Consider the following 7,023-nt stretch of genomic DNA (forward strand, 5'->3'; position numbering starts at 1 on the left):
TGAGCAGGGCACGCATGCGCGCGCGGGGAAGCCGCCGGGGGGGGTCAGCCCCGCCGCACCTGCGAGCCTCGACGCGCTTGCGCACTTGCTTCCTCAGGAGAAATGGGGAAGAGGCGAGGCACCTGCTGTGGCAAGGGCCACTGAGTGCTCGCCAAGGCGCTTGCGCCCGACGGAAAGGTGAAATACCTGCTGGCCTGGATTCCAAGGATGGGTCGAGGAGGGCGCATGCGCGTTTGGTTTGCGCCATAGACTATTCGGGGGAAAGAGATGGTGAAAATCTGCCTGCAGATGGGGATGGAGGTAAAAGCGCAGGTTTCAGAATAAGGAGTTTTCTCTGTTTAATTCCTCCTTTTGTACCGTCTTTTCTCCAAAAGGCCAGCAAGGAATACATGATATTTCTCTCTAGTTTTATCTTCCAACAACTCCAAGGAACTTCTTGGCTGAAGGGATGTCAGTACAGAAGCTTTGATCCTAAGGAGCCCCATAGGCCGACCCTGACCAGGGAGAAGACAGACAGGGTGGACATTAGGGTGCAGACCCGAGGATCTAGAATCCCTGTTGTGTTCAGCCATAGTTGTATGGATGGGGTGGGTTGATCAAACCACAATTGACCTGATTTATCAACACGTGTGACCACATTTCAGCCAAGGGTGATGTGAGAATCCAGCCGAAAGATTCACCAAAACGTAACGTGGCTTTTGCCTGAAAAAGGCTCCCCATCCTGACAACCATCGGGCTGTGGAATAAAGATAAGCCATGGCAAAGTACCATTTAATTAAAAAGGACCAGAAATGCTGGGAGACCTTGAGGAAGATTTGTAGAAGAATAGGAGGGCTGTGGAAAGTCATCATTGGATAAATGATGAATGATGGGGACAAACTATTGGATATTTGTTAATAGTAAAATATTTTCTTGTAAACTGAGGGTGTTGTAAGAAGGCCTGTGTATATATTGTATGTGTATATTTGTGCAGCCTCTAGGTGTCCTGTGTAAAGGCAAAGACTCCCCCGATTTGAGCTATGGCTGTGGTAGTATTTATTATGGGCCTATAACTAAGCACAGAACAGACATAGACTAACGGGTAGATCATGACAATCAGTTATAACATCTGTAGCTTAATAATTTTAACCATGTTGGTGTGTATAAAATGTACAGAGGAGAATCAGACTTTATTTTCTTCAGTTACTGAATTGAGTTTAGACTAAACCCTGTAATTGGCACATAGACTAGTACTAACTGCACCGCTTAGCTAAATGAATGTTTGTATTTTTATATACCCAACAAAATTCCTTTTTTAAAATAAAATGTATTGTTGCAGAATAGGCAGGCACAAGGGTCCAAATCAAAAGGAATATTCATGCAGTAAGATAAAATAGTAGGTATATTATTAAGAAATTAAATTATTCAAAAATTAAGATATAAAAGAAAAAAGATATTTCTAGATTAATAAGCACTTAAATTTTTCCTGGTCCTGTGATGGTTTAGGTGCAACTGAAAAATTTTAAACCAACATACTAGAAAGTATAGCCTTAGCTTGGTGTTTGCAGAGTTCACAGCTATTTTGGAATCCAATGGATTTTAGGACTTTAATATCAATTTGCATTTTTTCCTCCTCAGACTTCTGCCTTCTACAATGCCCTGCCTAATCCAGAGAAAAAGTTTACATGTTTGCTAGGTATGATAGATACCTAACAAACTTTACAATGTTTGTCAGCTATGGTAAATACCTAGATATTTTTATAATATCTTTCATGCTCCAGATAACAAGGCATTTATATTAGCCTGAATCAATGCTTTGCCCTCAAATGTGATCATGGGAAAGGACCACTTTTGTATTTGTTCAGATATTGAAGTTGAATCTGTTAATCATAACCTTTGTTTTAGACTCAACATCTCAACATCATTGTGCCACCTGTCAGAAAAATTTCAGATTAATCCCAACCAGCTATTCTGGAACAGCTATTGCAGAATTAATTTATTGAAATATCTAGGAAGGTTGCCAAATTTCTAGTTGCTCCTGTTATTATTAGAACTTCTGAGTATGTCCTATAGCTCACGATCTCCAGATTCAATTTTATACATGCCTTTATAAAGTTTGTTTTCTCTTATTTACTCTATCAAACTCACTATATTACTCTTTTTAGCATGATAGTCCTCAATAGAAGGTGTCGGGTCTGATCCATTTATAGTTATGATTGTTTCTTTGTTACATATTTTTAATTATTTTATGTGTGTGTGTGTATATATATAAACATATACATATACATAAAAACAAGGAGCCTCTAAACGAAAGGTCCATGAGATATAATAATATTAACCTCCCAACACTCAAAGTAACAGGTAAGAATTTATTCATATTACAACAAATTCACAAAGGCCCATGAAAAGAAGCCCTTTTTCATTTTTTAAAAAACTTTAATCCAGTATAATTCATTGCAGTAGAATGAATATGGGCTAAACAGCCTTCTGCAGTCTGATGCCTTTCAGTTCTGTAGGGATCAACTCCCAGAATTCCCAACTGTAGGGATCAACTCCCAGAATTCCCAACCAGTAAGGACCATATTTGGAGTCTGACAAAGCAGAATAGAAAGAATATTGAAGCTTTTGAACTTTGGTTTTGGAGCAGACTCTGAGAATACCACGATAGCCAAGAAAACATACAGATGGGTCATTGAACAAATCAATCAGAGTTCTCACTCCAGGCACAAATGTCCAAATTATCATACTCTGAACATATTATGTGAAGACCTAGTTCTCTGGAGCAGTCTATAATGTTGGGAAAAGTGGATGGAAAACGAAGAAGAGGACAATCAGCAACAAGATGGGATGGAGGGATGCAATTACAGCAGTGATAGGTGCACTGTTAGAAGACCTGAAGGACCAGGTTGTGGACAGATCATCCTGTAGAAAATCTATCTATGTGGTCGCTCAGCGTTGACACTGTCTCGATGGCACATAATCAAACTCTGAGAATTGCAGTTCCCACATTTCTGGATGATTCAGAAGGACATGCTAAAACATATCCTGACATTTTTAAACCAACCAAATGCAAACAATTTTACTAGAATGGTGAAATCTCCAAATTCTAATTATTTTAACAAGCCAAGATCCTGAGAAGTTAATGCTGTTAACAATGGTCTTAGAATGTATGAGCAATAAATATAAAAAAATGAGCATTGTATTAGAAATTTTTTGGTATGTCTAACAGCATTAATGAAGAAGGGGATTTTCCAGTAATAAAGTAAAATAAAGACACCCCCAAGTTGAGCTCAACTCTTGTTGACTGCATTCACACACTTTTCTTAGCATTATGAAAATGATTTATTATTGCTATGGAATGCAATAAATTGCCATTACCTTAGATGTTTTCTCAGTTTCTCAATCTAGTCAACAATCCTGGATTTCTGCACTCAAGTACTAATCAGGTCTGATCATGTTTATTTTCTGAGATCAACCCAGATGCTTGATTCGATTAAAAATAATGTCTAAAACCAAGCCTTCATTCTGGTTTGATTAAAAAGGGCATTTAAATAATACCATGATCTATAAATCTGCTTTTTTTGTGTGTATGGGGCTATTAACTATTTATATTATAAAACAGAATTCTGATGCTTTATAAGAGGACTCTCCCTGCTTTTTGAGGATATTTATTATTTAAAACAAAAGATTTGCTCCCATTTTTACCCTGGAGGTGTTGTTATAGAATTTAACAATATTAGCTATATCAGCAGCTCTTTTACCTGCTTATCCAAATTCACAAGCAAGAAACATCTTATTGTGCACAAAACTGATTTCAAAAACCAGTAGGAAGACACTTTAGTTCTTCAGAACATTCAAACAAGGACTAGAAGGGTACCATACTCCAGCAACTATAAAAACATATTAAAGGAGAAACAGCTCAGTGTTAAACAGCTGGATTAGTATACATCTTGAAGTTTGACTCTTACCTGGGTGTGGATAGAGATAATGGTTTCCTGTCTCATTATAGGGACCAATAAACATACAAATCTAGAATAATTATCACAAGGTTGTGCTGTTGTGAAGGGTAATTGTCCCTTACTTTGCATATATTTAAGCTGCAATACAATTATCACAGGGGATTTATTTTCCATTTTATCTTCAGTGGTTATAGTTTTTTTTCCCCCTTCTCTATCCACTGGGCTAGAATAAAAGGGTTATGTCTTTCTTCCAAGAACTGGCAAGGGAGGGGAAGGTACTGGCTGTAAAGGACAGGGAGGTCCTCCCCACACAAGGAAAGAATGGTGAAATGCTGGGTGTACTTGAGTGACCAATTGCAGACAGAAGGCCACTGAGTCGATCATCCATGTCAGGGAAGGGGCCCCTAAATTTTGAGTCTAGTTTCATGGATGAACAGGAAGAAGGTAAAAAAAAAATAGTGGAAAGTCAACCAAATCTCCCAGATCAGTCTTGGGGTCTTGTTGCCTATGTGCATTTACTACATGTTTGTATTCTTTCTATCTATCAAATTTCGATCACCGCCCATCTCTCCCAAAAAGGGGACTCTGGGCAATATGTATGTAGTCTTAACTGTTCTTTTAAGAAGAGCTGTACGTCTCTCTTGGAGAAAATCAGAGGGTTGTGGAACTGTAGAGGCAGGGGTTTTAGAGGGCAAATGACAAAAGATTTTATTTGTAAACTACTTGAAAGGGAGACACCCCGATAGGAATATGCAAATTCTGCAAATGTCAACAAATCAGACCAATTATCCTATGGACAGAAAATATAACAACACAGAAATTGTTCCAGCCTATTATTAGTTTTCTCTGATGGTCCATTTGATTGCAGGTGATGGATGATGACACATTCATATGAGTACTGTATTCAGCAAGTGGAAGAGGGCTTTCCAGAACTTGGATATAAACTGAGAGCCTGATCCGAGATCACAACTGAAAGGAATGCTGAACTGGTATTCTACACCAAGAACACCTTCCCCGAGATCAGCCTACCCCCTGCCTCCCACCTTATTTCCCCCTGCCTATCACCACAATGATGTTACTGTCTGCCTTTACTTCCCTGATCTTCCCCAATCCCTGTCCTGCCTCCCCTGAAAAAAAGGGCCCCAATTCATACCACGATACTATAACCATTCCACCAGCTATCTGACTGATTTTGTGGGATGCTTCCTCAACTCAGTGCCCCTAGACATGACGCTTAGACTGCCTCCCACCTTTCCATTCATGCCGTTCACACATAATAGCTATACCATTCTCTACTCTCCCCCTCTTTCACTGGGGTAGCTAAAAGTCTAAATCAAGTTTATAAGTCAAACTAGTTTGGAAAACTGGGAAGTTACTATCATCCTCCTGCCTCTTCCCAGGGAGAGAGCAAACATGCATACTCTAGCCCACACCACCCCCTTATTGCAGTCCACAGTCAGTAGTGTTCACTAGTCTTGAACACAGCCACAATCCATTCTTCAGATCAACCAGATCTCTGGAGCAGTGAGAAGTTGGAATAAATGGCCTACATTGCAGTCCTTCTAGGTCCAACTGTAGACTGTACAAAGCAAGATGGCCACTCCCAGCTGAATGGCAGCTGAATGGCAGCCATAGGATGGAGACTGTCCCTCCAACTGAGCCACTGGCTCACTTCTGCTCCCACCCAAGCACTGCCACCCAAGTGCCCACATCCTCCAGACACTCAAGAAAGGGAGAAGAAGCCAATCCAGACAAACAGGGCACTGAGGAAGCAATGAAGGTAGCGGTCCTGCCATCACCAGCTCGGAACTCTTGAATCTTTATCAGCTGAGCAATGGTAACTTCTGCCCAATGGTTTGAGTTGCCAAACTGCTGATGAGTTGTGTTTTTGTTGCCACAGCTCCACCACCTGATTGCTGATGATTCTGACAGCCTCATCCAGAATCAGAGAAGATCTGCCAAATAGGAATTCTTATTACATTGCTTGAGCAGCCTCCCTTGCTATCAGCCTTCATTGCTGCTGTGGCCACCAAGCCTCGCTGCTCAATACCTCATTCAAAGACCCTCTGCCTATCTCCTAGGACTTCTTCACCTCCCCAGACTATCCACAACATCTTTATTTCTATAAAACTCTAATGTCCTGTCCCCAACAAACATTTGGTGCCATTTTGAAATACACAGAGAGAGAGACAATACACACACATACACACGTGTGTATAGAATAATTTAAATCTGGGATTTAAATCTGAGTTTCCTTTGAAATCTTGGATTTAAATTGGTCATATCTAACTTAAAATTTATTTCAATAGATCAGCTAAAGGTGTAATTAAGTCTGGACCCAACACTGTGTTTTTGCCAAATTTAATAAATAATAATACTTAAGGATAATGTTCCATGATTTATGCTATTAAAATTTTAAACTGTCATAATGCACAGTTTTAAACTGTCATAATGCACAGCATGCTAAGCCAAAGCAAACAAATCAGATCATGGTGCCCTTTGTGTGATGACTGCACACATGTGTATACGAGCTAATCTTTTGCTTCCTTTTAATTTAGTCATTATGGTTCATCAACCCTGATCCATGGTTTCACATGTTGAGTGAGCACACCCACATCTAACAGAGACAAGAATTACCCCTTTAAAAAAGGATGTAGACTAAATGGCTAACAGGTTTACTGCAACATAATTTTGGGGACTGAAGCCCTCTTTCTTAAATGCAGGAAGAAAGCAGTGGCATGTGGGAAACAATATGCTGGCTTGCAAAGTAGTCTCTAGATTAGAGATACTGATTTGCATAGAATAGTGTGAATGTGTTTGGGGTAAAACTGAGCTGTGGTTGTACTTGTATACTGCTAAAATATGCCCAAACTCACTAGTACTGTCCTTCCCATTAGCAAGAGGGTGCTGCAGGTAGCATGGCTAATGAGTAAAGTTGGCAACCCAGTCTACACTTTTTCTGTCTTACTGAAAAGCATTATATGAAAGCCTCAATTGACAAAACCACAGTGATCAGTGGAGGTCAATATTCATGGACCCATCAGTTGATGGACCATGGCTTATAGAAGATTGTAACTTGAAATGT

The sequence above is a fragment of the Candoia aspera genome, chromosome 3 (assembly GCF_035149785.1).
Source record: "Candoia aspera isolate rCanAsp1 chromosome 3, rCanAsp1.hap2, whole genome shotgun sequence".
Lineage (NCBI taxonomy): Eukaryota > Metazoa > Chordata > Lepidosauria > Squamata > Boidae > Candoia > Candoia aspera.